This window comes from Podarcis bocagei (genome assembly GCF_964188305.1).
Source record: "Podarcis bocagei genome assembly, chromosome: 4".
Taxonomy (NCBI): domain Eukaryota; kingdom Metazoa; phylum Chordata; class Lepidosauria; order Squamata; family Lacertidae; genus Podarcis; species Podarcis bocagei.
This window is the reverse complement of record NC_138128.1, coordinates 93305436-93314362: the sequence shown is the minus strand read 5'-3', so window position 1 is coordinate 93314362 and position 8927 is coordinate 93305436.

Genomic DNA, 8927 nt, shown 5'->3' with positions numbered 1-8927 from the left:
CACTTGTCTGTGGGTTTCTATTCTGGCCAGGTCTTTTAGGAAGACAAGGGGCAATAGGTCAAGGAATGTAATTCTCCACATTTATTTAGGGAACCACAAATGTACTAATTTCAACCTTTCCTGGTTGTTATCTTCTCAAATACTCCACCTCTATTACTAAGCAGCTTCTGATTTTGTAAGATGAGTTCATTCATTGTTTTTTTAATCAAAAAAAGAATCGCAGCTTGATTACTCAAATGCACCAAAAAGCTATCATAGATCACTATGCGATGATTTAGTTTGATTTCCTGGTCATTCATTATCTAGTACAGTTCCTGAAACAAAAATTCCCCTGTAGGAACGAGCTACAGAAAACATTCTCTAACTACTCTAGTATGAAAACATTGGAAAGCAAACTGAAATTTTTCAACATGGGAACAATCAGGTGTCAAGTCAAATTTCAAAAAGAAAGTATATCTTTCAATACTTGCATTAATATTAAACCTCAAATATCTGAAAGACCGTCTTTATCTCTTCAGACCAACTTCCATATTAAGATAAGCTGAAAGAGATCTTTTGGTAGTTTCAGCATCCAAAGAAATGGAAGAAATGGTGATCTGGGAGAGAGATTTGTCTGTGCTGAGGGGTGTATGAATATGCCTGAATCCATTCCAATATTCATTTGAACTGACACTTGGTATTTTCTATTCTACTGCGACTGGTTTATTTTGCACAAGTTTGCGTTCTGTTTTTTATTTAGGATACAATAGAAAGACATATCCCAACCACCAACAGATATTTACAAATCCAGTACTTTCCCTGTGTGTTCCAGAGGGGCAGCCCCATTAGCATTTTGCAGCAAAAATAAATAAAGAGTTTTAAAGACAAAATGAACTAAGTGACCCACCACAAAGCCATCCGTGGCCGCAAACCTAACAAGGGGCAGGTCCACACCACACACATCTAATGCACATTTAAAGCACATGATTTCCCTCAAAAAATCCCAGGAACTTCAAATGATATGAAACCTTTTGTGCAAAATTGTTAAGGGAACCAAGTAGCCCATTTTTTAAAATAATCGTTTTTATTAAGTTTTCCATTTTAACAATCCAATCACATCACATTGAATATTCCAAATTGTACAAATACATATCATAAAGTCCAAATATGTTGTCAAATTATATTTTTTTTGTTGGGGGTTCCCATGCTTCAAGTTCAGTAGGGTCCAATCATCTCATGTTTCTACTGCCTTGAGTGTCCACTAGTCCCTTCTTTAAATTTCCTGACAGTAAGAGCTGTTCGACAGTGGAATTTGCTGCCAAGGAGTGTGGTGGAGTCTCCTTCTTTGGAGGTCTTTAAGCAGAGGCTTGGCAACTATATGTCAGGAGTGCTCTGATGGTGTTTCCTGCTTGGCAGGGGGTTGGACTCGATGGCCCTTGTGGTCTCTTCCAACTCTATGATTCTATGATTCTAAATCCCAAGTAGCCCATTTTTAGCCTGTGGAAAGCATTAAAATGCTCTTGTACGGCAGTTGCAAGAAGGGGTCTTCCATGTTGATCCCTGCCACCAGTCCCTCCCCACGCATGATCTCCTAACTGAGGGCCTTCTGAAGCTTCTCTCGCTGTGAGAATCATCAAAATCACAGAATTGTAGAGTTGGAAGGGACCCCAAGGATAATCTAGTTCACACAAACAGATTGTCTGAAAACTTGTTATATATTTATTGGTCTGTGTTTGCCTGAGCTTGAGTCTGGACTAAGGATTCTGAGCCCCTGTGTTCTCGATACATGATATCCAATCACAGAACATTTCAGGATTTGGGCCTCTGCCACTGGCCCTTAAACTCCGAGTCATGATTCACAGCTTGGAAGTTTAGACAGCCAATCACATAGGGAGTGGGAGTGGCCCAGGCCTTCAGAAATGTATATAAGCTGTTACTTTGCCTCTGTTGTCCAGTTCTGTTGGTTCAATAATGGTTCTTGCTGTCGTTGCTGTGTCTTGCCTCTTGGGAACCCACCTACACTTCAACTTATATACTAAGTAAAACTGAAATAAAAAGGTGTCTGTGCTGGTCCCGAGGGCTAACCATGCGGCGAGGTCTGAGTCCAGTCCGAGGTCAAGGAGGCTGTCCGTCAAAGCTGAGGCAGGGTCCAAGGCAAGGAGTCGGGTGAGGTCAGGAACTCTTGCAGGAGAGCAGGACAGGGTTCAGGCAGGAACAGGCTACCAACAACGTTGCTCCCACAACCTGGGACTGGGACTGGGGCTGGCTGGCTGGCTTTTATCTGCCCCGAGGCATAGGGCGGCCCCAGTCCACAGGTGATTCGCCTCCCCTGGCCTGGAGGCGAGCACTCCTCCTGCGGGAACTTAGTTCCCTCTGCCTCTCTGCCCTGAGCCTCTGTAGCTCAGGAGAGGCTGGAGGGTTACTGGACCCAGAGGCAACCTCCGCCTCCCCTGATGGGGCTGAGAGTGGAGCACCTGCAGGCAATGGGTCCTCCATCACCCCAGGAGCCAGAGCAGACTCAGCTGGTGCCTGCACCTGAGGATCCAGCACAGGTGAGGACCCTTCAGGCTCAAGCCCCAGCCCCAGCTCAGCTGGTTCTGGAGGCGGGGACTCCTGTGCAGGCTGGGATTCCTCAGGTTCAGCCTCCGAGTCCGAATCCCAGGCCATCACAGTATTTATGGAAACCAATAAGGACAGATTCACCCATCCCAAATGCAGGCATGCAGCAGCCTGGGTGAGGGAGCTGCCGTTGTGATTAGGTGATATAATATGCTCTTTCTCTCCTCTAGCACTTCTAAAGGTAAAGGTAAAGGGACCCCTGACCATTAGGTCCAGTCGTGACCAACTCTGGGGTTGTGGTGCTCCTCTCGCTTTATTGGCCAAGGGAGCCGGCGTACAGCTTCCGGGTCATGTGGCCAGCATGACTAAGCCGCTTCTGGAGGACCAGAGCAGCGCACAGAAATGCCGTTTACCTTCCCGCCAGAGCGGTACCTATTTATCTACTTGCACTGGTGTGCTTTCGCACTGCTAGGTGGGCAGGAGCAGGGACCGAGCAACGGGAGCTCACCCCGTCGTGGGGATTCGAACCGCCGACCTTCTGATCGGCAAGTCCTAGGCTCTGTGGTTTAACCCACAGTAGTGAGGGGCGAGGATGGGTTGCTGGTCCTATCCTAGCCCTCGCCCCGATCAGTGGAATTAAAATGTGAATTGAACCAAATTTCTCCCCTATCTTTAAAAGACACGTAACAGATCTCGCAAAATCTAACGGATCTTGCCAAATCCAAGGAGTAATCTGGAACTAAGCCGTTCCATGGGACGATACCTTTTAATTTGGTATCTTATTACTGATGGAGAATGAAATCGTTCTATTCATTAGAGGCAGCGCTGGAAATGAATGGGGAACATTCCACGGTAATGGGCTTTAATCAAATTTCCGCACAGCAAATATTAGCTAGGCAGGAAGCAAGCTGTGGGAAAGCTGTAAAAGTCTGTAAAGGTAGACATTAGAAAAGACCACGAGATGATCATTTCGTAGAAGCTGAATATTCATTCCTTATCACCTTATATGTTTTGTAAGTTTATTGCGGGCGGGATGGGGGGGGGATATTCAATATTTCTGCTTCTGACTTTTAGCTAGCTGCCAAGACCCAGAGTAATTGTTCCCCGTGTAGTATGGTAATGGTCCGTGGAAATGGCAATCAAACATTGGACATTCCAGTGTTTCTGCCATGTCATCGGGATTCCAAGTCAGATACAACGGAGTAAAATGGTTTTTACAGTATAGTTTCCCATGAAAATATCAAGTTCAGTGTATTTGGATTAATATTATAATGGAGCTGCGCTTCAAACAAATTAAGCAACATTGATTGTCTGAATAAGCAGTTATTGCCAGAGGAAATGGGAGGGGAAGCTGTTTATTTTGTGTCTCTCTGTGTACACTGACACCGAATGTACAAGAGTCAAGATGAATCCAACCTCCACTCAGAGATTTAACCTCTAGAGATCTGGCAGGAGCCGAGGTCCAAGGAATAGCCATCTCTCCCTCCCACTTCGCAACTCTTAGGAAAATATTTCCAACATTTCTATGTAAGGCAAAATAGGGACAAAGGGAAACAGAAAATTAAAACCGTCCCTCGTTAACAGAAACAACCCAAGCATATAAATCCTTAAGTTTCACAATAGTGTGATTAACTTTGCGTTTTCTGCCAGATGTTGCAGCATCCAAATTTCACATTTCCCCATATCAGTCTAATTCTTACAGAGTTCCTCTCAACGCTCTGCATTTGTAGCTTTGAATAACTCCTGCCCTGTCTTGGCCTCTTATTTGAATTCTTTCATAACACCAACATAGTCCATCTTGCTCAAAGCTATATAGGCAGCTTCAGCTTTTGAGATGACTATATCCATTCTTTGCACACAAAAAAGCAACAACAAAGAATTGAAGAATGGAGGTAGCCCGAAGAAGAATATAAAATTACCACAAACCGAGCAAAACAGCTATCCATAGCAACCAAGGCCGGAAATCGAATCAGCGTGCTAATTGAAAATGTTTGGTTAGCATCAATTACAGCCATTTGGAGGAAGGGAATGTCACTTGGAATGAGCTTGGCCAGATCATGTACTTAAGGTCATGTCTTGTTGCTAGATACATTTCTCACAGGGAATTTAAGGGCATCGTTATGGCACAAGCAGCCACTAGAAACTTCATGACATGGAGTTCCAGGGCTTTCTTTCAGCCGGAACTTGCCAGAACCTCTCAGGTGGGCGCCATTGCCATTACCAGGAGAACAAGGGAGGTGTTCATGGGGAGATCTGGCACCTCTTTTTCTAGAAAAATAGCTCTGTGGAGTGCTAGGGATGGTGGAGGGATCTCTCGACACAAACATATAGATGATAGATAGATAGATGATAGATAGATAGATAGATAGATAGATTTTAACATATAAATTATAAAATATACCACAAAACTTATACACTCTTTTTAGACTTCCATCAGCACCTCTGATGATCCACCGTTTTAACCACTTCTTATGCATTTCTTAACTTTATATTGCCTTTACCTCACTTAACAAATCATCCTTCCCCTTCTCCATTTTTGCAATACTTCCAATAATACTCCTCACAAAACTTCTTGAAAACCTACAAATGTTGTCTGATCTTCACAAATACTTTTCAAGTAGTCTGTAAATTTACTCCAGTCTTCCGTGAATTTCTGGTCCCGCCGGTTTCGAATCCTTCCTGTTAGTTTATCTAGTTCTGCATAGTCCATTAACTTCATTCTCTATTCTTCAATCGTCGGTAATTCTTCTTGCTTCCATTTCTGGGCCAGTAATATTCTTGCTGCTGTTACTGCATATAAAAAGAGCTTACATTCCTTTCTATTTATATCACTCCCCACAATGCCCAGTAAAAATGCTTCTGGTTTCTTTATGAATGTATATTTCAACATTTTTTTCATCTCATTATATATCATCTCCTGTCGACACAAACTTATCAAGCAGATTTTCTCCTGCCTGCCCATCCTGGCATGACTCCTGCCATGAATGCTTCCCTCACACCCCTCGTTCTCTGCAATGGAAGGTTTTTGGCACCTGAGTTGAACCACACTACGGTAAGGTTACCAGATTTTTTTTAATGAATCCAGGGACAATTTTCAACTTCAGTGGATTTTCTATGGGGACTGATTTGTAAATCTGGGGACTGTCCCTGGGAAATGGGGACATCTGGTAACCTTACACTACGGCACCCCTCCTCTCCCCTAGGGAACGAGGTGGTGGTGGGGATAAAGATCTACATCGGGATCTGCTGCCCCTGTGGATCCTGCCACCTGAGGCGGTCACCTCACGTGGCCTCAGAAGTGGTCTCACCCTGCACTGATAGATAGTTGCTGCTGTTCCAATGGAGGAAGGGGTCTCATTGCCTCTCCACTTGCCCTGAAGTGTTGCTTGTTGACTTTGCGTGCGTAGAAGTTCCTCATCGCTAGACGGGTGCTAAGGCTGAAAGCCGAACCACATTTACGCAATGGGATTTGCCCTCAGGTAAGTGGTGTTGTGACTGCAGCCTTAGTTTGCTTTTTACCACAAATTTTAAAAACCAGTAGGACGCATCACTCGTTATACAGTGGTACCTCGTGTTACAGACGCTTCACGTTACAGACACGTTAGGTTACAGACTCCACTAACCCAGAAATAGTACCTCGGGTTAAGAACCTTGCTTCAGGGTGAGAACCAAAATCGCGTGGCGGCGGTGCTAAAGTGGTGCTTCAGGTTAAGAACATTTTTAGGTTAAGAACGGACCTTCCGAATGAATTAAGTTCTTAACTCGAGGTACCACTGTAGCTGTTTTCATGTAGAAATCTCCATTGTTACCTGTGTAGACTTCAACTGTGTTCCTCAGTTAAAGTCTGAGGTTTTCAAGCCGTCAAACACAGAAGCATGTTCATGACAAATATTTAAAACCCATTACTTTGTGTGTCTCTTGCCAACCTAGCAGTTCGAAAGCACGTCAAAGTGCAAGTAGATAAATAGGTACCGCTCTGGCGGGAAGGTAAACGATGTTTCCATGTGCTGCTCTGCTTCGCCAGAAGCGGCTTAGTCATGCTGGCCACATGACCCGGAAGCTGTACGCCGGCTCCCTCGGCCAATAAAGCGAGATGAGCGCCGCAACCCCAGAGTCGTCCGCAACTGGACCTAACGGTCAGGGGTCCCTTTACCTTTACATTACTTTGCATGTTACGTTTCAACAGATGGGCACGAACTCATGGTCACTTTGAGCTTCACATTTATGAAATGTTGCATTACAAAGGAGACTTATATAAGTGAATTAAACTGAGCAAAGGAGAAGGCCTGTAAATGTTTAATATGACCACGGGAATTCATGCAATCCAGGATACAAAGGTGGTCTATTTAGTAAAATATCAACAGGGTGCTAAACTGCCCTTTCATTAATGCCTGAGTGAGGGAAATGAAATCGGATTCAGTTCACACCAAAGTGTAAAATCAAGATAGCTAAATTGCAATCCTAAGCCTACTTACCTGGGAGTGAGCCCCACTTAATTCAGTGGGCTTTGCTACTGAGCAGGCATGGTGCGGTTTGCTGCCCTAGATGAGTTTGTGATGGGCCATTAAAGGTAAAGGGACCCCTGACCATTAGGTCCAGTCGTGACCGACTCTGGGGTTGCGGCGCTCATCTCACTTTATTGGCCGAGGGAGTTGGCGTACAGCTTCCGGGTCACGTGGCCAGCATGACTAAGCCACTTCTGGCAAACCAGAGCAGTGCAAGGAAACACCGTTTACCTTCCCGCTGGAGCGGTACCTATTTATCTACTTGCACTTTGAAGTGCTTTCGAACTGCTAGGTTGTGCAGGAGCAGGGATGAGCAACGGGAGCACACCCCTTCGCAGGGATTCGAACCGCCAACCATACGATCAGCAAGTCCTAGGCACTGAGGTTTTACCCACAGCGCCACCCACGTCCCCGTGATGGGCCATTAGCCACATCATTAACTTTGCCTTTAAGGTGCCAAGACTCTTGTTGTTTTCGCTGCAAAAGACCAAGAGGACACCCCTCTGCAAATTCATTACTCTTGAAAGGAAACACGCAGGGGAGGTGATTTATTTGATTTGCTGATGGTTGAGATATGCATGTCTATTGTGTTCTATAATAGATGGAGTATTTTTCCACATCACTGGATGATGAAACAGAAGACCTGTGCAGAATGGCGGGGTGGGGGTGGGGAACAGATGAAAGTTTGAATGAGAAAGGCTATGGAAATAAACGCCAAGGAAAAATCTGTACCTGCTGCCTCGTAGAACATCTTCAGGAGAAGAAAAGGCTATGTGAGGTCCTACACAAATCCAGAGTGGAGTCCCTAATACGGCTGGATGGCGTCTCGTACGCCTCCTTCCAGCAACTCCTGCAGACAAGCTGGTGCCAAACGTATTGCTCTGCTTTCTTTTGGATCACATCAGCGAGACTAAGAGGCCTGTCATCTGGGCAGCCCAGGACCCCCATGCCCAGTGTGTCTGGGCAGCAGTTCACCCCCAGAGGCGCACTCCATTGTCTCTCCAGACAGACAGATGCAGACAGTTTATTTCCTGTTCCCCAGTGTTCTTAAGACTCCCCAGGGTGAAAGAAAACCTGAGAGCTTATCTTTGTAGAGTTGATTTTGTGATAGGCTGATCCATTGTCCTAGGGATGCGGGTGGCATTGTGGGTTAAACCACAGAGCCTAGGACTTGCCGATCAGAAGGTTGGCGGTTCGAATTCCTGCGGCGGGGTGAGCTCCCGTTGCTCAGTCCCTGCTCCTGCCAACCTAGCAGTTCGAAAGCACATCAAGTGCAAGTAGATAAATAGGTACTGCTCTGGCGGGAAGGTAAACAGCGTTTCCGTGTGCTGCTCTGGTTCACCAGAAGCGGCTTAGTCGTGCTGGCTCCCTCGGCCAGTGAAGCGAGATGAGTGCCGCAACCCCAGAGTTGGCCATGACTGGACCTAATGTTCAGGGGTCCCTTTACCTTTAACCCATTGTCCTACTTCTGACCGCATGTCTCCCTCCTAGTTACTGAAATGCCAGACGCAAGTCCACCTTTTAACTAGGGCTCGGCTACCGCAGGCAATGCTCTCCAAAACTACATTTCCAGAGGGGAGTTATGTATTGAAGTTCTCACCCTGGCCACCAGGGGTATTGTGTACAGTCATACCTTGGGTTGAAGTAGCTTCGGGTTAAGCATTTTTGGGTTGCGCTCTGTGGCAATCCGGAAGTAAAGGAGTGTGTTACTTCCAGGTTTCGCTGCTCGCGCATGCACAGACACTCAAAATGACATCATGCGCGGAAGTGGCAAATTGCAGCACGCGCAGACGCACGGATGCAGGTTGCATTCGCTTCAGGATTTGAACGGGGCTCCGGAACGGATCCCATTTATATACAGTGGTACCTCTGGATGCGTTTTCA